Raw genomic sequence first — 21,867 nt, forward strand, 5'->3', positions numbered from 1 at the left:
ACTAATTTAATTTATTGAAGGTAAAGTAGACGTTACCTTTATAAATGTTGCTTTTTAAATAATTATCTATACTTCTCAAATAGAGAAGCAATAAATATTCTTATTACTTTGTCAATAATTGACGAAGGTACTTCCCACATTTTATTGTTTTATTTATTATCTTCATCGATCAATTTCCTACTCAATTTCATAAAAGGAGTTTTAGCTCCTTATAAGTTATCCAATAACGCCGCGTCAAAACATAAGATAAATTTTCTTTTCCAACTTTTTTCTCTATTGACAAGATCCTAATTTTATCTCAGGTATACATATACTCCTGAAAAAAGCAGATAAAACAATTTCGTACTAAGAAAAAAGTTCTATTTTAAAAAGTTTTTATATGATTAATATGGCGTATACAGCTTGCTTGATTAGTATATAATCTTAAAAAACTTACTTTAACGTCTACTTTTATGTATTAAATAGTAAATGGCGTGCTAACGACCGTTAATATATATGTAACCATTTTACAATAGTGAATATTTTTTAATAATCACAATTTCGAATTTTTAACAACTTTTGCATGTTTCACGAAAGTTAACAAGAATTTTCACCGGAAGTGAAAAATAGTTTATAACCGGAAGATAACCAAGACATGTTTTAGACGTATTTTTGCACGCTGATCCCCAAACTGTTGTCAAGATAAGTGTATCTATAGTCGTTTGCGAGTTATACAGCTTTTATTAATTTTATCAAAGTTTTGACAATGTTTACCATAACTTAAACTTTTGAATCGGAATTCGTCATCAGTGTTTCTCTATCAATTACAAGTTTTTTAATCTGGAACTGGACAGATGGTCTTTATTATTTTTTTTCCCTCACAGTTCAGCAGTACAGGTATATTTTCATATATTAAAAAAAATTAGCATAAAAAAAATTATCAGAAAATAAATCATAATAAAAAAAATCTTTGTCTGATACTTTGTTATCTCTAATCCATAAAAAAAATCAATAGTTTGTTAAAAATCTGGTTGATACAGGTCTTGGTGCTACTATACTTTAAGGGATAAAATTTGTGTTTTTGCATTATTCGTCCAGTCCCGCTCTTACTTCTTCAAGTTTCTCTACTCATTGCCCGATGATTTGTGTGTGTGTGTGTGTTTTCTATTCTACAAAAAGTCATAAAGATTAAAATAAAAAAGTGGTGTTTTTAAATTTACTTAATAACTGTTTGGTTGTATAGAAAAAACTAATATGGAATTAAAGATATTGTCAACTAAAGTAATAAGTATATATATATATATATATATATATATATATATATATATATATATATATATATATATATATATATATATATATATATATATATATATGTTCGGAAAGATTACCGCGGTTAGTACAATTAAACCTAGAGCTAAGATTAATACTATTATGAAAATTAATATTAAACTCACCAGTCTTCCGGGTTAAACCGCGTTCATTTCCATTGCGCCGAGGTTTCAACATCCTCTCTGATGTCTTCTTCAGGGCTTCCGAGGTCTCAGTCTCCCGAGCCCCCAGACACTACTACACTGGTCACTATTCACTTCACTACTACTGTAGTAGTATCGATCGGTTTCGAGGTGGGGTATAAGAAATATGCCCCATCATCAGGCCCAGTAAAAATCAGTACAAGAATTATCCTCATTGATATCAAACTCTGTGGTGTCTGGTCAAACAACCACTCTATTAAAGACGTTATAATTTCTGATTTAATCTTAGACTATTTATGTTTTTTTTTAATTTACAGTGGGGTGTAGAGCTAGTTCGCGTCCGTAGTAGAATACTACACGTGCACCCTGGGTAATGCTAAATGAACTAGCACATACTGGCAGTCAGACAATCCTTAGGATCTCCTGACCAAACAACACTACCAACGAAAGATGATAAACAAAATAAACGGCCCTTGTGAGGACCGCACAACCAGACCAATCGGACCTATAGTTCGAATTTTCCATGTAAACATAAAAGGCATAAGCTATGCTAAAAGCCAGTTTTTATCAAAAATATTAAAATACGGCAAGATTGACCTAGTTGCTATACAGAAAACCCACTGCGAAACAGAGAAGCGGCTACAAAAAAAGGGCAAAATACCGGGCTATGAACTATTAGGCGCAACTTACCACCGAACATACGACAAAACCACATATGTCAAAGAAGATATTAAAAATGCTTCGCTAATCTCTACTTCCACTGATGACTGTATTTATAATGTGGTCATAAAAATCGCTAGCATTACCGTGTCCAACATTTACAAGCCACCCGCTACGTCTTGGCCAGCCCAAGCAATTGAAGTACATCCTCACCCTGCTGTATACGTTGGAGATTACAATAGCCATCATGAACAGTGGAAGTACATAAATAGTGACGCAAATGTGAATGCGTTAATAAAATGAGCAGAAGACGAACGCCTATATCTTTTGTTTAATGCCAAAAATCGACGAACCTTCAGATCCGCGGCATGAAGGCGGGAATACAACCCCGACCTATGCTTCGTCTCGACCGACAACAAAGACTTACCTCTAGGGGCTTAACGAAGAGTTCTAAATAATTACTATTTAAATGGGAATAAGCCGCAATTAAAGGGTAAAATACGTTTATTGACGTTTCAATCTCCACTTCGGAAATCGTTCTCAAAATACAAACATTTTTACAAATGTTTGTATTTTGAGAACGATTTCTGAAGTGGAAATTGAAACGTCAATAAACGTATTTTAACCTTTAATTGTGGCTTATTCCCATTTAAATAGTAATTCATTTAAAATGCCACAAGAAAATAGCTTCACAGCCAACATCGACCAGTAATAATAGAAGTAGGGACGCAAATCCCTTTAATTAATTCTATCCCATGTCCAAGATGGAATTTTAAAAAGGCTAACTGGATTGACTTCTCTACGAATCTGGATAAATGCATAGGGTGGATTACACCTAATATCAAAAACTACCACAGATTTGTTGGTGCGGTGCTAAGTGTAGCCAAAAAACACATAGCAAGAGGCTATCGCAAAGAATATATCCCTGGCTGGTCGGAAAAATAACGAGGAATTATATCAGAGCTTTCTTGAAACTGGAAACCAAGAAATAGCGGATGAACTATTGTACAGCCTAAACGAAACAGTAGAAAGTCTAAACTTCCAGAAATCAAGCAGACATGCATGGTCATTACTAAGAAAATTAGGGAGTGGTGTCCGTACGAGACGCTGAGAGGCAGCCGTAAAGCCAGATGCCGTAGCATCACATATAGTAAAAACATCTAGGGCACCAAAGGATAAAGCACACACCACCTACGTAAAAAGAAAACTTAAAATTTTAAAACATGTAACCACAGAAACGGAGCATTCCCCGCCTTCACCAGCGAAGACATATCAGAGGCTCTTAATGTTAAGCCAGCAAAAGCACCAGAATTTGATAATATTCACCCTGAATTCCTAATAAATTGTGGCAAGTATACAAAAGTTTGGCTGGCTCGATTTTTCACAGATATCATGGAAACTGTAAATATTTCACAAGAATTAAAGCGCTCTAAGACAGTAGCCATACTAAAGCCAGGCAAACCTGCCGACACTTAAAAAACTACAGACCAATTGCGCCTCTCTCTGCAATGTACAAAGTATTAGAGAGGCTTATATATAGTAGAATCAGTATAGAACTGTTCCAGTTGATCCCAATCGCGGGTTTTCGACCAGAACGAAGCTGTGCGGACCAGGTAATGTCACTTACCACCTACATCGAAGCGAGTTTCCAAAGAAGACTTAAAACTTCAGCGGCATTTATTGATCTCTCGGCAGCTTACGATATAGTATGGAGAGAGGGCCTTATATACAAAATTGTCCGTGCAATCTCCTGTAAACCAATAGCACACCTAATAGATAGCATGCTCAACGACCGAATGTTTTAAGTAGTGATGGGCGCACATATCAGCCCACCAAAGAAATTTAAGAATGACCTACCACAGGGGTCAGTGCTCTCTCCACTACTATTTAGCTTATACCTAGCAGATATGCCGGAAACAATCAAGAAAGTTCGGATACGCCAATGACTGCGCCCTCACTACACGATTCAGAATACTAGAAACGTCTGAAGAAGTTCTGACGGCAGACTGATATTTATTGCGCAAATATTTTCGCAAGTGGCGACTTTAACCAAATGCATCCAAAACACAAGTTAGTTGCTTTCACCTGAACAATAAACTTACTGGAAAGGAACTGAATATACGGTTTGAAAATGCCACACTTACCCACAACAAAACACCGAAGTACCTGGTCGTAAAACTAGACAGAACGCTATCATTTAAAGAGCATTTAACAAAAACTGCCCAAAAGTTGAGTACAAGAAATAACATTAAACAGAAGCTCTGCGGTACCACCTGGGGAGCATCGGATTCCACTCTCCGCTCTAATGCCTTAGCCCTTGTTTTCTCAACCGCTGAATAGTGTGCTCCAGTTTGGCTACACAATCCACATGTAAAAAAGGTCGACACTTAGTTGCACAGCACTATGAGAATGATAGCTGGTACAATTAAATCAACTCCCACCCAATGGCTTCCAGTATTAAATCACATCCCACCTCCCCATTTACGACAAGTTGACGCACTTAAACGTGAATACAAAAAGATCATTAACAATATAAACCTGCCGATCCACCAAGATACCGAGAATGCAAGAAATACCCGTCTCCGTTCTAAAAAATCACCAATGAAAATGGCAAGAATGATACATAAGGAGTTCAACATCATGAATGCATGGTCCCAAGAATGAAACGCATGGCAAAATAACATGCCCTGAATTACCATCACCAGGTTTTGATCTTCCACGCAGAACATGGTCCACTCTAAATAGGATCCGAACCAGACATGGCAGATGTGCATACATGCTACATAAATGGGGAAAGAACCCGTCTCCTCAATGTGACTATGGGGAGAACCAAACCATCGATTGAAGAGTGTCCCTCCAGATCCTACAATGGTAGCCCTGTTTGCAACTTCAGAGTCAATTGATTATATTAATACACTTGATGTTTGTTTGTAACTATTTAAAGTTTGTCATATACCTATATTACTAGTGTTTGTAATTTTGTTCTAAATGTGTTGTAATTGCCATACGATAAATAAATAAATTTAATTTACAGTATTAGCCGATCTTATTTTTAAGAATTATTTTAATTTGACCTTATTTCTAGGGCCATTATGTTTATGTGGTAGTCTATCAATGTTTCCTACTGCAGATCTGGATTAAAGTTTACGTCTAGGCCCCTTGTTTGGTATATCTTTTCCAACAAAATTTTGTTTTCAATTATGGTTAGTCGTGGTAAAATTTGCAAAATAGCAATATTTTTGTACTCCATTATATAACCTATCTCCGGCTATGTTTTTTATTTTTTTGTAATTTGATAGTCTTCAGTGGTATCACTGCTTTTATTATCTATTTTATGGCTCATATATGGATCTTATACATCTCATCATCCGTTTAACATCCCTCAATCCCCTATTTCCGGTTTAACGGTAGTTTAAGCATCAAAGGATTCATTAGGCGTAGACATTTCAGAAATTGTATCGGGATGTCGCACCGCTTCTGTCGCGACACTAATGCGTGTAACGTCATTAGCCAGAACAACTGGTGTAAGCTGATCCAGAGCGTAATTTGTCCGGGTGGCGTCTTGAGCTTATAATTGACTAACGACATTATGCGTTCCTGCATAAATTTATATGGATCCGGAAAAACTTGAATGACTTGTTTTTGTTGTGTTACATTGTATTGAATATAGTATTCGGAAGTACGTACAATTATCAAGTGATTTATTTAGTTGGGGTATATATTTTTTATTACGAACAATATTTCTATTATTTACATAATATATAACATAACCTCTTAGAGAACAAAGTTAATATAACTACCAGTTTGACGAATTTGGTGAGGTACTTCCATATATGTCACCCGATCGATCAATATTTTCTCAATAATCCGATGGTACCCACATATTTATCTGAAAATTATGTTGTTTTATTATTGAAACAAAGCTTCTCCCAAAAATTGTTAAATTAAATAAAAAAGTTTGTAAATAGATATTTGTAACAAATCGTAAAATAATAAACAAATAAATGATAAAATTAGTTTCTTTAATTATTTTAAATAATCGCACCCTCAGTGCAAGACTGCAGTAACTCAAAATTTTATGAAAATGAAGTAATCATGGAATTCGATTGTAAACATGCATATCTGTCCTCTGTAAAACTTTAGTAACTTTCAAATGCTTAACCGGCTAAATATTACAACAACAACAGTTTAACTATTTTGCGTTTTTGTACATAAGTTCTGTGCAAAACTGTTGTAACTCTAATGTAACAGAGTTACAACAGTTTTGCACGGAACATTGCAATGGTTTCGGTAACAAGCAATGAAAAGCACGAAAAAAGTGAGATATTTGTCATATTTGTTATTTTAATATGTATATCTGTGGTGTTTAATATTAATATACAGTGTGTCTACGTAATCTATTAACGGTCGAGACAATAAACAAAGATTAACGAGACCAATCTATTCATGTAAGTTTTATTTCCTTTATGTGTCATTATATTTTCCATAAAATGTTTGCGATGTCGTTTGACCATTTATTTATTAGATTGGATTAAAAACACATAAATTAACACTAATTATTTACAGCCAAAAAGTATTTTTTTTATGAAAGGAAAAACAGTTATCTTAAAACTTGTGTATTAACAATACTGACAGGTTAAAAATATCTATTCTCAGAAAACTTGTTCTATAAAAACTAAATCCCAAACTATATTAAATCTTCACGTAACCTTCCGGGGCAATTGTCATCATATTATTGTCCCCACGTAATTCCCAACTTTTACTAAGGTAGTGAATTCCAATCCTTTTGTTAATCACTTTACTCAAGGTAACCTGATTTGCATATTTTTATTATAGTCCTTTTGTTTTGAATTTAAATAAAAATACTCAAAGTTTTACAAATAATGTTTCTACCTTGTTATGACATTGTCATTACAAAGCAAAGGATTTGTGGCTATCAGAAACATGTGCAGAAATAAAAATATTAAATTGCCGCTAACAATAAGCCGTTTTATTAGGTATAATACCTATTTATTCTAGGTAGCTATCTGATTTCTTGGACTCTATTAAATGTAAAGTTTATTACCATACTAAACCACGATTGCTGTTGGGGATTATTTTTTCTTTACTTACCCGATGATTTATTGGAATTTATTAAACGTATATACTAAACCCCGTGAATTACTTTCCCTTTATCTATCAGGTGATTTCTGTGAATACATTAAATGTAATGTCTAGTACTATTCCTATCGTTGTTGGAGATTACTTTCTCTTTACCTACCCTATTAACTCATTAGAAACGAGTTCTCAGGGAAGAAGTACGAGTAGGTACATTTTAGTAGTGTAGTTTTTAATATAATCTGTTATTAGCCCTTGCAAGTGATAGATGCAGAATTAATGATTTCGAAAATGTCAAAATTTAATAGTTCCAGAACATTGAGGATTTTATCTCTGTGTGTGCAGACAAGTGAGGATAGCAACGACATGCAGAGTAAGTTGAATTTAAATAAATCGTTGTATTATAATCTATTTATCTACTCTTGTTTTAAAATTCAATGGTGAGAATTTCTACGACTAGTGTTAACTGAACGAAATAGGGGCGTTCAAAAAAATACTTCTGATTTAAGCGAAATGATTAAAAGTACATAGACACAATGTATTAGAGAAACACTAATACTAAAGTTTATTTATCAAAATAATTTTATATTCGAAACCGCACGATAACAATATTACTACTTATTTACAGAGATTGTTTTAACTTCTTCTTTTTCTTCTTCTTTCGGTGTAGCTATGTCTACCTGTTTTTTCAATGCGTGGTCATTATATTCTGTTCTTCCGTTTCTTACTCAATTATTGTTTGTTTTAACTTTAAAATCATTATTATTTTCAAATGCTATCAATGGTACTTCATTAACTGCTATCGGTGATCAAGTTCAAATTTTAACGAACGTTGAAATACCGAGAGAGGACTTAGAGAGAGATCTCCCAGAACCAATTCCAACTTATGACCCTACATTAATGGAAACAAAAAACGACTGAATATATGGAAGAGGACATTTTGACCAGTGAAATAGGGATTCAACAGAGATACAATGGTGTTGACAACGTTGTAGACGGGGAACAGGTTGATGCAGAAAACGACTTTTCCAATGATGATTCTATGCAAGATCTCCCATATTCAGAACAGAATTCCAACCTATGACGCTGCATTAATGGAAACACCAATCGAAGCTACTGAAGATAGTGACCGTGAAAGTGACAGTTACAGTGTATCTTGTGCGAGAAAACGAAGTGCAAATCCTGAAGAATGGAGACGAAATAAGGTCAAGAAACTTTGCAACTCTGGTAAGTCCTACAAGTCAAATAAAGGTACAATCATGCACGCTCGACAGATGAAAGAAGCTTGTTCTCAAACTTGTCGTTTAAAATGTTTTGAAAATTCTGTGGATATAAGAACGCATATTTATCGAAAATTTTGGGACCTGGGTAACATAAATTTACAGACTTTATATCACGACACACAATGACAATGACACGACAATGAAGTTAGACCTCAGTATCAAAATAAAACACCTGGAAGCAATCGCAAACATAACTTGCAATATAAATTTAGGATTAATGACAAGGACACTCAAGTATGCAAGACGTTTTTTCTCAATACTTTGGGAGTGAGTGATCGATACATTTACACCACATGGAAGAAAACTGATGATGCTGGTATCCTCGAAGATGATCGAAGAGGGAAGCATGTGGCTCATAAAAAGATCATTAGGTCTCCAGATTCTTGGGTTCTGGAGACCTAAAAAAGATCAATGTTCAGAGTGTGAAGTGTATAAAAACTCTAATGAAGAGCAGAGAAAATCATTGCAGGACAACTACGACTTGCATATTAAAAACAAAAATTAAGCACGCGAATCAAAGAAACAAGATCTAGAATTAGCTAATGATGTAAATCAATATTCCGTTTGCGATTACGATCTTTAAGCTGTATTACAGAAGCCATGCGGAGATGTATCAATGTTTTATTATAAGCGACGTTTAAATGTGTATAATTTCACATTATTTGATAATGTATCCAAACAAAGATACTGCTGAAGAGCGGTCCAATTTATGTTCCTACTGAATGGGAAACTGTAGTGAAATGTAGCAAAAAAAGTGGTTCACCCTACATAGTTCGAGAAATGGAAACAAAGGACTTCATTGATTTTAAACATGTTTCCTTTCTGTTGGGAAACAATTATAAAATTGATCAAAATAAAAAAAATGTGAAGTGGACAGATATAAAAATTCTGCAATGTAGAAAAAATAGTCCGCACATAATTTTCTTTAAGTACAATTATGATGACGAACTATGGAATTCTTTTAATCTAAAAAAATCATCGCGGACTACACATAATATACGAGAAGTGCTACTTAAACCTGCCTACAAAGAACAGCCAAAAATTCAAATAACCAAAAAGAAAGATTTGGTATACTTATGCCATTCGAGTATGATACCAGAAGCTTACCATAGTTTTTATGAAAATATTTTGGCCCAAGATGATCAAGAAGAGGACAACAACTAACAGAAAGTGTGTCTACACTTTTTACAATTTTTTCTGTGCAAAAGTGTTGTAACTTTAAAATTCCAATACTAAATGTGTAGTGATTAACAATTTTCTCCGTGCAAAAGTGTTGTAACTTCGAAATTCCTAATTTTTTTAGCATTAATATTATTTTATTTAAATTTTTATTTTTCGTTAATGTAATATAGGCTAAAAAGCATGCAAAATAATAATTAAATGTTAATTTTTCTTCAAACTTGTGTCTTATTTCACCGATATTAGCACGAAAATAAACAAAATCGTCTTTATCTCGAAACTTACTTATTCTGACTTACTGCAGTCTTGCACTGAGGGTGCGATATATTATATAAAATTTAAAAGTACATAAAACATAGTATGAAGCTTCTTGCTAATCCACAGTACCGCCTACTCCACTTCTTTTTTTGTAGGTTTAGATCTCCAGTCCATAATAGGTTTCTAAAGTAATATCTCAGTATTCTTATTCGAAGGAAAATAGTCTTTAATATATAATATTCTACATCTCGGTTGCAACAAATTTTTATTTTAATGAAAGTGGACCTCTATATTTTATATAATTGATGCTCCTCTGGTTTTATAGTTTTGCGGAGCAAAACTGTACAATAAACAAAACATTATTGTAGTTGCAAATATCAGTAGTTTGTTATTTTTCATATTAAAGGCCAATTATGCTAATTGCGCAAGTACATACACTTTGCTTTTCTGATAATGACTTTTATTACATAGTTGTGGCAAGTGGTATTTATATTTGTAAGACACAAGGAATACCATCGGCGCAACTTGTTTAATATCTTTAGATAAATTCAATTCTGTATGATTTTTAAAAATATATTTAGTAGATGACTCATTAGTTTGTCGTCATGCTTCGGACGTTCTTTTATATTGCTTTTTTTTTATATAAAAGGATGTAGAGAAAGAGGCATAGAGAATAATGATGTAACGGTAGGAAACATGCTTAAAAATGTCATACGTTTGTTGGTTAAAAATATAGATAAGGTATCTAAGCAAATACTTTTACAACAATATTGAATTCAATTTAAATGTTGCATTTAATACGTTCTAATGGAAATAGAAAGATCAGTGCTGGGCGTAACATTAACGGGAAAGCTGTACCTCAAGTAACAATATAAAAAAGAAATATCTCTCATTTTGTTCGCCATTACTTTCGTCGGAGCTCACTAGTTCGCTCCCGAGGTCAAAAAACCCTTTTAATTATATCCTAGTTCGCTTTCAATGTTAAAAGGATTAAGTATTTATCTACAAAATTCTAGGAAAATTAATATCAGCAAAATTGGTACTGTCACTTTTGTATTTTATATCGAAATTATATAAAACATTGATTATAACATATTTACATATGCGACAGTGGAATTAGACTATGTAGATTAAATTCACTTCAGGCCTGCGTAGCGCAAGCGGTAGGATTCTTGCCTCGCATGCCGGTGGTCCGGAGTTCGAATCCTACCGCCGGCAAGAATAACTAGACATTTTAAAAATGTCTATAGGCCCCAGGTCGACTCAGCCTTAATAAAATGAGTACCTTGGGTAAAACCAGGGGTAAAAATAGGCGGTTGAAGCGTAGCACTGGCCATGTTACCTTCCTTGTATACCGTAGGCCCTAGATATAGCAGACTATCCTGCTATACTCCCAAATCCGCAAAGCGGTATAAAACGGGAGACTATTATATATATATATATATATATATATATATATATATATATATATATATATATATATATATATATATATATATATATATATATATATATATATATATATTTAGGGATTCTACAGTATTCACTGCCTTCCCTCGCTCAACCGTTTCCATCTCTCTCTGTTGTTCCATTCTCCATCGTTTAGTCCTCTCTTACTCATGGCGTCGTCTACTTCGTTCCTCCAGGATTTTCGGGGTCGTCCTCTTTTCCTCCTTCCTATGGGGCTCCATTCGGTTATTCTTTTTATCCATCTGCTGTCGCTAGCTCTTCTTACATGTCCATACCACATTAGTCTTTTTTGTTCTATATATGTTAGTATGTCTGTTTCTATTGATGTTCTTTGCTTTATTTCGTCATTACTTCTCCTATCCATTCTTGTTACTCTGCAGCATCTTCGTAGGCATTCCATCTCTGTTGCTATTATCTTACTGCTGTTTTTCTTGTTTATGATCCAATTTTCGGCCCCATATGTCATAATACTTCGCACTAATGTTTTATAAATCTGCGTTTTTGTCTTCATATTTAGGTGTCTATCCCACCATACTGAGTTAAGTTGTCGGATTGCTGTTCTTGTTTGTCCTAATCTTTGTGTAATTTCTTCCTCTGTTGTTGCCTTTTTCGTGATTATAAACCCCAGGTATTTGAATTTATTCTTTCCTTTGATTGTTACGTTGTCATCAATCTGTAGATCTTCTATGTCTTCTTCACTTGTAGATAGGTACTCTGTTTTCGCGAGGTTAATATCTAGGCCAGCCTTGGTATATTCTTCTTGTAGTTTCTTCATCATGTAGCTGAGGTCGTCTTGGTCTTGTGCAATCACTACTTGATCGTCTGCAAAACTTAACGTATATAGGTATTCGTTCCGTACCGGTACTCCCATGCCTTCGCATTTTCTTTTCCATGTAGTCACGGCTTTCTCTAAGTATATTTTGAATAGGGTTGGAGATGTGGAACAACCCTGCAGGAGCCCTTTTGTTGTGGTGAAGTCTCCTATGATTCTTGTTCCCATTTTAATGGACACTTTATTTTCTTTATACAGAGCTTTTGTAGCTTCTATGAGTTCCGTCTGTATTTCTAATTTGTACATTGCCTCCCATAGTTCTGACCTTGGTACATAGTCATACGCCTTTCTCAGATCCACAAATGCCAAGTGTATATATCTATTTTTTGCTTTTTTCTTTTCCAACAGTTGTTCCAGTGTGTATATGTGGTCTATGCATGATCTTCCTGCCGTGAAGCCTGCCTGATCCTCCCCGATTTTGCCTTTTATCGCTTGCTCTATCTTTTCTCGCAGTATCTTCCCATATAATCTTCCTATTGATGATATTACGCTTATTCCTCTGTAGTTTTCGCATCGTTTTCTATCTCCTTTCTTAAATATAGATGTCATATATGCCGCCGTCTATTCCTTTGGGAGCTGTTCTCCATTTATGGCTTTCTGAAATATCCATTGTATCATCCGGTGTAATTTTTTTGATCCGTATTTTATAAGCTCAGGTGAGATGCCTCCAGGTCCCGGTGCTTTCTTATTTTTGATTGCTTTTATGGCCGTTCTCATTTCCCTATCTGTTATTTCTATTTCTTGTTGTGGGGATCTGCTTCGTCTTCGCCTGTTTTCTTTTCCAATGAATTGTGGTCTTTGTTCTGTTAATAGTTCCTTGTAGTAGTCCTTCCATTCTTTGTCCTGTATATTTCCCAATTTAGTTTTTTTTTTTGAGTTTTGTTTCAATCCTCTCAGTACTTTTCATGACTCCGAAGTTCTTGTACCTCCTATATATGTTTCAATATTTAAGCAGATTCTTTCCCATTCTTCATTTTTTTGCTGTGTTATGGGAGACTATTATTATATTATAAATTCACTTCATTTTTGCCCCTATTTTCAAAAATGTTAGTGATTGTGTAGTATGATTTTTTTCCTTTAAATATAAACTATATAAAATTTATTTGATACGCTCCTGGTTGATACGTCACCAGCGACCTTAACTTGTTTACACAAGTCTTTTTGCCGAATCATCTGGAAACTAATATTAACGGCGTAGTTAAAGACAGATCCGACTGGTTGCGAGTAAAATCTGGTACGAAAAAAGATGAGTTTGACACGGGGTGTGTGGCGGTCTACTAGGAGAAAACAATTTAGGGTCTGAAGAAAGAAACATCGTTTTCAGAGAGTAATAAAAACCGGCAGTGTTGCTTAATTTCATAAGTTTTGGTGAGAGGAAGGTGATTTGAGGTCAATATGCCATGGGCAATCTTTATAATATGAGTTAATCAACGTTTTGCTGTATTCTGTGACAAGGGATTTGATAACAGCATCCTGAGGGCTAAGAAAGCCGCCATGGTTTTAAGTAAAAAATAAACAGTCGAGTTTAAAGATTACATGTTGTTATCATCCAGGATAATCTAAAGCCCAGTTTTGGTGTTTGATTTCTCCCCGGATTTGTCAAGCTGCAGCCTCCCTTTGGTGTTTTCCAAAGTTCAGGTTTTGATTGTTTGAAATTAGTGTTACAGTATTTTTTGTATTTAAATCTAAGGTAACAAACTTTTTTAACATTTTAAATAGAAATAATCAGCCAGTAAAGCAAGTAGTTTTGTTAAATTTTTTTAAATAAACATTTATCGTTAATATAAAAAAATTGCTCTTATGTCAATTTAAAAAGTTTTCAAATAAATATATTGTAATTATATTAATTAAATAAAATATAATAAAATGTAATTTTTTTTTTCGTTAAACTAGAAGTTTAAAATTATTTCTTTTAAAAAAATATTCAGTCTTAAATTTTTTTAGGATAGAAAAACCGTTCTGTCCTAATTTTAAATATTTTAGGTATTTTCTTTTTTATTGTTGCCCATGACATCACTGTAAGTATTTTTTGATTTATTTTCGTAGTTAGTTTTTCCAGTTCCACCCAAAAAGAAGGAATCCTTATCCATGACCTTGCTCTCCAACCAAAAAACGAGTAACCATTCGCAAACGTTTCAATTTATTTGCTTACCCTATCTCCAAGCCTAGTGATTGTTCAGTCCCCCCTTTTAGCCTCCAATAAGCAAATTATACTTTAGTGATATTATCGTTATAAAATTTTAAATAAGAAGTAGTTGTGTATTTAGGTAACTACAAACTAGTGCAAAGTTTGAGAAATATTTATTTAAAATTGTATTAATAAAATTTGTACCTGACAAAGCAAATTTTAGATATCCGAGCTTTAAACTCAGCAGACGCAAGAAGTGAACACAAACTAGTACTAGCAAAGATAAGAATGAAAATAACACCAAAACATTTTCTGCAGGAAATTACCCATAAAAAATTTAATGTAGAATCACTGTGGGACGACTCTACAAGAGAAATGTACCAATGGAGGCTAGCATAGAAGATACAGCTGAAACAAATAGACGACATCGAAGATATAAACGCGAGCTGGGATAAAAATTAAAAACAACATTGAAGAAGCAGCAACAGAGGCTCTAGAAAAACGCAAAGTCATACTAAACAAAATAAACAACAATACACCAAGGTTCAGAAGAGAAACGAGAGGCCTACGTGAAGCACAAAACATCAAATACTCCAGAATCCCGAGGCACCTATAGAAGAATACAAAATGAAACAATTCATAAGAAACTAACGGAAAGAAATGGCAGAATTAGAGGAATAACATAACATACCAGCAAACGAATGGGAAAGATACTGAAAGAACTGTTTAAAGCAAAGGAAAATAATAATTAACACAATAACGTACCTGAATTAAGACACGAAATAGAAATCAGTTTTCAGGAAGTAGAAATAGTCATAAATTCACTTAAAAATAGAAAGTCACCAGGACCAGAAGGAATAACCAATGAGCTTCTAAAACACGGAGGAGAAAGTATAACCTTAGAGATGACAAAACTTATACAAAAGCTAATATTACACTGCAAGATACCAAATGCATGGAAAAACAGCATAATGATACCAATGTTCAAAAAAGGAGAAAAAGAAGACCCCAACAATTATAGGTATAAATCTACTGAACACCGCACTTAAGCTATCATAAAAGTCCTTACCAACAAAATGAATAAACTAACAACTTTATCAGATGAACAACAAGGATTCAGATCCGGAAGATCCTGCGTAGACGCCGTATTTGTACTAAGACAAATCACAGAAAATGCCATCGAGTACAATAAACCAGCATATCTATGTTATATAGACCTAACAAAGGCTTTCGATTGCATCCAAGTCGAAGACGTCTTACAATTACTGTATAAAAGAAACGTACCAATGAATATTAGACAAACCATCGAAAACATCTACTTCCATAATCGAATACAGGCAAAGATAAATGGAAAACTAACACAGTGTATACCAGTACAAAGCGAAGCCAGACAGGGTGACTCGGTAAGCCCACTTCTCTTTAATATAATAATGGATGAAATAATACAAGCAGTACGTAAAGGCCATGGCTATAGAATGGGGAACAAAGAAATCCTAATATTATGTTATGCAGACGACGCCGCAAGATTAACACACATCTTCAATACAACAGCCAAGAAATACAATATGATAATATCAGCAAAAAAAACAAAATGTACGATATCTAAATACCCACTACGATGTAAAATCGAAATTGATGGGAAAGTAATAAAGCTGGAAGAAAGGTTTAGATATCTGGGAATAGATATAACTAGTTACGGAGATGTTAAAAAAGAAGTAAGACAACAAAGCTTTAAAGCAAGTAAAGCGGCGGTATCTCTTAATGACACAATCTGGAAGAACAAACACCTACGACAAGACACAAAAACAAGAATATATAAAGCAGCAATTAGACCCATATTAACATACACGGCGGAGACAAGACCTGCCACATCTAAAACGAGACAACAACTAGAAACAACAGAGATGAAAATACTCCGACGAATATCGGGGAAAAGTCTATTGGATAGGAAGAGAAGCGAAAACATAAAACAAAACAAAATAAAACATAAGACAAGCATGCAATATAGAAGACAGAAATGGATGGGTGACAAAAGGGAAACAGGAGTGTAACGAACACATCAGTAGAATGGCAGAAGATAGGATAGTACGAATAGCACGAGATAAGTCACCAAATGGACGAAGAAGTATTGTTAGACCAAGAAAAAGATGGTGCGACAATTTGAACAATTTGAGAGGCTAATATTGAAGAAGAAACGGGCTTTAAAGCCTACATACTCGAAGGGAAAAGAAGAAGAAGAATTTAATTTTTTTAATTAATTTATATATTATTAAATTTTTATGTTTTTTTATATTTCATTTATAAATATTGCAGATTTATAGTAGGTTTAAATAACTTTAAAAATAACTTTAAGCGTAATTTTTGGTCTACGGCGACAACAAAGAAACGTAGGAAATCAATCTTTATTTCTTATCTTTTGTGCACGCAATAATTTCTTATGTGTCACAAGAGTGTCAAGGTCGCTACTGCTCTTTCACTCTTAATCGGATCGAAATAAAGGAAAATAGATTTCCCACTTAGATAACTGTAGGTATTATACTATTCCAGTAAGAGGATTATATAAAAAAAAGCACGTACTTTATATTAAGCGGGTTATATGGGGTTTGAGCTAGAATAATGAGCAGGACGAGGTGTCAAAATAGGCAACTGACACTATATTTATTTTAATTTTGTAAAATATAGATTATATTATACAAGATATTTGTTTACTATTTTTATTGAGAATTAACCACAATTTCAGTTTAAAACACGTGTATTTTTATGTTTCTATTTACACCTCGGATACATGTAGTCTACTCTGATATATATTTTTTTTTTTTTTCGACTTGGATTTTCATAGTTATCAAGTGCTTACTGGTACTATTTTCCATCTAATTTTGTTTTCACTCTAATTTTTGTTATGAGTTTATAAGTCGTTTTGAGTAATGCTATTGCACTATAATTAAGGTGCTTTTGTCGCCATCCTTATAAAATAATAGCGTTATTGCTTCGTTTCAGGCTGGAGCAGTGGTTAGAGTGTATTAATTATGGAATTTTCTAAAGTATTTCACATTTCTGTAGTAAGTTTTTTTTCTGGCAATTTTTTGTTTTTATGTAAAGTGCTTCTCTTCTTTTTGCTTTACTAATTTTTGTGTAGCTGGTGGATACTTCTCTGCGATTCCGACATGGGAAAGATCTACTTCAGGAATAGCACACTCGCCCACGGGAGCTCATGGATTTTCTTAGACTCTTTTCTCCGGGAAAACCAAACCCAAATAATTCCCATCTCCGTTCTTTCCTTCCTTCACTTCCAAACCCAGTCTCACTAGCCGAGCGTGGCGTTTTCATGGGATAAAATCCACAAATAATCAGGCTGCTACAAAGAGCGGCAAATGTATATTACTTCATAGAGTGTTAGAACTCTTATATTGGACCAGATGATGATGGAACTGGAGAAAGGAAGAGCTGAAAACAATAAAATGGGACATGAATGGTCTCAGCGAAATAAGACGAAGGGAAGAAGCCCAAATTAATCTTAGATCAGGATACCCATTGCATTTTAGAGGAGATGATACTTTAAAGGGTGGAGTCGGATTCATTCTACATAAAAAGCACAGACAAAAGCCCGAGGATTTTATACCCCATATTTAAACTAAATGCACGATATAACCTTAAGGTAATATAGACATATGTTCCTACGACTACCCACTTGGATAAAGAAATTTAATAATTTTGTGACCAGCATAACATGCCACACCAGCATATTATGCAATATTTATAAGCTACTTAAATGCGAAAACGTGCTTTAAACAAAATTATGCAGAAATAGCCAAGTATGGATATGTCGAAAAAAATAAACTTCTTACACCATGAAAATCTACTTTAGTTCCTTATTTTTTATTATTTCATTCATAATCAGGTTAAACAATAGAGGACTCACGGAAACTTTCTGTCTTATCCGATTGCCATCTTCAAAAGGGTCAGTTAGTACTTCGTCTACTTTTACTTTTATTTTGTTGTTTTGGTAGATATTTCTAATGGTTTTGATTATTCTTAGAGGTAATATCTCTTGCGTATAACGCCATTTAATTTGACTTAGTCAAATGCCGTCTTAAGGTCCACGAAACATATATATGCCAATTTGTTGTATTCTAATGATTTCTCAGACGCTTCATTATAAATATAGCCTCGATGCATGATCTTTCCGACCTAAAACCTTGTTGTTCTTCTGCTGGTGTTATAATTTCATTCAGTTTATTTGTTATCACTTTGGTTGTTAATTTTAATGTTGTGTTTAATAAATTTATTCATCTGTAATTTTCAGGATCCGATTTGTCTCCTTTTTTGAAGAGATGTATTAGGATGCTTGATCTCGATTCCTGAGGAATTCTGTTTTGTTCTATTATTTTTTGGATTAGTTTTAATAGTTGTTTGATCAGATCTGGTCCTCCGTACTTTAGGAGTTTGTTCGATATTCTGTTCCTGTCTGGTGATTTTCTATTTTTAATTTCCTTAATGCTTCCTTTACCTATTATTCCTTCAGTATAAGTACTTAGGATATAAAATTCGGTTGGGTAGATATAGCCAAAAATGTTAGCTCTCACGCCATATGTGATTAGCCTGGACAGAATTTGATAAATTAAACTATGTATTTAAATCAAACCTACCTATATGCCCCAAAAGAAAATCTTTGACCAATGTGTGTCACTTGTGAAGCTAAAACATTAACACTAATACAAAACGTAGTGAATAAAATTTGCGTGACTTATGTGAAGGGGGCTATAGAGCATCAAATGTTGTGTGTCAGATTATCAGACATACGATGGGAAAAACGTAATGTCGAGTGGAGACCAAGAGCACTACGCAGCAGAGGACGCCCATCAACCAGATGCACTGACGACCTAAAGTGTGTCAGCGGTAACTGGCTGCAAGCCACACAAGACAAAGACAGATAAAAGCTGAGGAAGACCTTCGTCCAGCAGTGGACGCATACATGTTGATGATAATGATAACGGTGTTTTTTTTTTGGCTGAAGTTCGGAGTTTATATTTTTAAATTTAGAGTTCAATTTCTAGAGTAGAATCTTTAGAGTTTATTCTAATTTAGTTCTTTAGGTGGTTTTTCTGTACTATTATAAAGTCCTACATACACAAGGAAACTTGGATATCGCCAGATAGAAAGACTAAAAACCAAATAGACCACGTGCTCATCGAAAAAGAAGAACAGCAATGTATAAAGAAGATAAGAACATACAGAGGACCAGACGCCGACTCAGATCATTACATGGTGGGCATCAAAATTAAGCAACTGATACCAGAAAACAAAAACAAAATAAAAAAAAGAAATGTATACATAACCCAATTCGATTAGCAACAAAGAAAGAGCAAGACATATACGAGGAAACAATGGAAAGAGAACTAAAAAAGATACAAATAGAAGAGCAAACTGAGAACAAATGGGAAAACATAAAGCAAATAATGAACAAAGCAGCAAAAGAATGTAACAAACAAGAGAATAAAAAGAGGAAAGACTGGTTCGACATAGAGTGCCAAAAAGAAATAGAAATAAGAAAATCATTAAGGATTGAAATGATCACGAAAGAAACAACAGAGACAAAGAATAGATATAGGGAGCAAAGACAAAAAGTAAAGAGAGTGCTGAGAGAAAAGAAGAGAAAACACATAGAAAATAAGCTAAAAGAAATAGAAGAGAATTACAGAAATAAAAAAATAAAAAACCTATATCAAGGTGCTAGAAATGAAAAAAAAGGTTTCCAACAAAAACCCATATTCGTCAAAAACAAAGCAGGAAATAATATAAGCGGGGAAACAGAAATTGCCGAAAGATGGAAAGAGTATTTTGATGAATTACTAAATGGCAATAATAAGTCAAACCAAAGAGAATACGTGGAAACAGAAGCAAGAATCGAACACTTCGAAGACATAGAAGATAATTCGCCCAGCAAAGAACAAATCGAGGAAATCATAAAAAATCTGAAAAACAACAAATCCCCTGGAAGCGATAACATAACAGCAGAGATGATGAAATATGGTGGAAAACTGCTAAATAATTGGATATACAAGATCATAAAGGAGATATGGATAAAAGAACGAATACCCGAAGATTGGAAGGAAGCCATTATTTGCCCATTACACAAAAAAGGAGACAAAACAGAATGCAGTAATTACAGAGGAGTAGCGTTACTAAATACCGTATATAAAATCCTATCAAAATCCATAAAAGATAAGCTAGAAAAAGAAGTTGAAAATATAATAGGCGAATACCAATGCGGATTTAGACGAGGGAGAAGCACAACGGACCAAGTATTCATAATCAGAGAATTACAAGCAGAAAGCTATGAACACAACTTACCAACGATAGCGCTATTCATCGACTTCCAGCAAGCATACGATAGAATAAAAAGGAAGGAATTAAAAGAGACCCTTGAGGAACTGGGAGTTAGCAGAAAGTTGCGTAACATGATACATCTTACTTTAGAGAATACAGAAAACAGAGTCAAAGTAAACAATCATGTATCGGACAAATTTATAGTAAACGAAGGATTAAGGCAGGGCGATCCTTTGTCATCATTACTCTTCAATTTATGCCTAGAAAAAATAATGCGAGAAGCGAAAATCAATAGAGAAGGACTCCTATATCATAAAAGACACCAAGTTTTGGCATTTGCGGATGATATAGTGTTGCTGGCAAGAGGAAAAAAAGAGCTACAGGAGATAGTACAGAGAATAGTAAAAGCAGCAAAGAAAATGGGACTTTACATAAATGAAACTAAAACAAAATGTATGCAGTGGACAGATGATCAGTTCAGGGATGGACAAAAGTTTAAAGTAGAAGTAGAAGAAAGATTATCATACGAATTCGAAATGGTAGAAAGATTTACATACCTAGGTACAATAATATGACGCAAACCTAACATTAAAGAAGAAATACAAGCTAGAATAATGGCAGGCAATAGAAGTGTACATGCTCTTAGTGGAATGTTGAAAAGCAAGTTTTTATCAAGAAAGGCAAAAATACAGTTATACAAAACAACTATACAACCAATAGTAACGTACTGCAATGAGACATGGACAATGACAAAAAATGAACAAAATTTACTGGAGATATGGGAAAGGAAAATCCTGAGGAAGATATATGGAGGAATAATAAGGGACGTTTTATGGATAAGAAGATCAAATGATGAGTTAAAGAAATTATATAATCAACCTAACATAATAGGAGTCATAAAGGCACAGAGACTAAGATGGCGAGGTCACCTAGAAAGGATGCCGAACACGAGGACTTCAAAAAGGGTAATGAACTACACTATAACTTTAAAAAAGAGAAAAGGAAGGCCAAAAAATAGATGGAATCAGGAGGTAGAAAAAGATATGGAAGAAATTGGACTACAAGGCCAGAAAAGAAAAATGAATAACAAGAAGGAATGGAGAAAAATCACATATCGAGCCAGAGAAGATCTCAGTACATAAAGAAAAGCGAAAATGAAGAAAGAACAAACTTTTTAAG

This window comes from Diabrotica undecimpunctata, chromosome 1 (genome assembly GCF_040954645.1).
Source record: "Diabrotica undecimpunctata isolate CICGRU chromosome 1, icDiaUnde3, whole genome shotgun sequence".
In the NCBI taxonomy this organism is placed as follows: Eukaryota; Metazoa; Arthropoda; class Insecta; order Coleoptera; family Chrysomelidae; genus Diabrotica; species Diabrotica undecimpunctata.